We start from the raw sequence: 1,626 nt of genomic DNA, 5'->3' as shown, positions 1-1,626 counted from the left end.
ATTCCTCAGGGGTTGCTACTGAGACCAGTGCTATTTAACATCCTTGTCAGCAACATGGACAGTGGGATCGAATGCACCCTCAGCACTTTTGCCAACACAACAAAGCTGTGTGGCGCAGTCAACACGCTGGAGGGAAGGGATGACATCCACAGGGACCTTAACAGGCTTGAGAGATGGGCCTGTGCAAACCTCATGAACTTCCAACAAGGCCAACTGCAGGATCCTGCACTTGGGTCGGGGCAATCCCAAGCACAAATACAGGCTGGGCAAACAACGGACTGAGAGCAGCCCTACTGAGAAAGGCTTGCGGATGTTGACTGATGAGAAGCTTCGCATGAACCAGCAATGTGCACTCACAGTCCAGAAAGCCAACCGTAACCAGGGCTGCATCAAAAGAAGCGTGACCAGCAGGTTGAGGGAGAGGATTCTGCGCTTCTGCTCTGCTCAGACCTCACCTGGAGTACTGCGTCCAGCTCTGGAGCCCCCAACATAAGAAGGACACAGACCTGTTAGAGCGGGTCCACAGAAGGGCCATGAAAGTGATCAAAGGGCTGGAACCTCTCTCCTATCAAGACAGGCTGACAGATTTGGAGTTGTTCAGCCTGGATAAGAGAAGACTCCCAGGAGACCTTATTGCAGCCTTCCAGTACCTGAAGGGGGCCTACAAGAAAACTGGAGAGGAACTTTTTACAAAGGCATGTAGCAATAGGATATAGGGTAAAGGCTTTAAATTGAGTATATTTACATTAGATATAAGGAAGAAATTATTCACTATGAGAGTGGTGAGGCACTGGAACAGGCTGGCCAGATAAGTTGCGGATGTCCCATGCCTCAAAGCATTCAAGGCCAAGTTGGATAGGGCTTTGAGCAACCTGGTCTAGGGGAAGGTATCCCTGCCCATGGCAGGGGGGTTACGATTAAATTATCTTTAAGGTCTGTTCCAAGCCAAACCATTCTATGATCATGCTCCACACCTACATTTATTTGGCCTTTTCAAACCTACACACCTACATTTATTTGGCCTTTTCAAACGTGATTCAAGATCTATATAAAGTTTGGTTTGATTTTTTTTTTTTACCTGGTCCAAATATCCATTGCAGGTTAACCACTCCCACTCCACCCTCCCCCAAAAAGTCCAAAAAAATTGTCTGAATTAAAACACATTAGAAATCATTTCAACAAATATATGACATTTTTGTGTTCCACTTAGAAACACCTGAGTTTTGAGCATGTTTCAACACACATTGACAAACGTACGATTTCTTTCTTGGCAGATTGTAGGAACTGAGCTGCTTTGAATCAGCCTTAGCTTTATGCTCACCAAGTAGGTGTCCTTGTCTAACTGGTATAAGCCTCATATTATATTAATTAAAATAAAAGCAGCTTCACTAGGCTGAATGCGTGCAGGGCGGTACATGCAAACACAGCAGCTGCCCACTCCTCAACATAACTTGTGCTGGGATAGGCTATACGCAGCGCATCGCCAACTTCACTTGGAGCTTGTTTCAATTCAGGATTATGTCAAACTTAACCAGCTGCCATCACTTTTAACCTTCTTTTCTAATGTTTTGGATAGTTTGGGGCTTATGCAAATATGGAGGAGACAGCAAAGCAAGCGGGAGTCCA

The sequence above is a fragment of the Phaethon lepturus genome, unplaced genomic scaffold (genome assembly GCF_000687285.1).
Source record: "Phaethon lepturus isolate BGI_N335 unplaced genomic scaffold, ASM68728v1 scaffold5858, whole genome shotgun sequence".
NCBI lineage: Eukaryota > Metazoa > Chordata > Aves > Phaethontiformes > Phaethontidae > Phaethon > Phaethon lepturus.
This window is presented reverse-complemented; position numbering follows the sequence as displayed.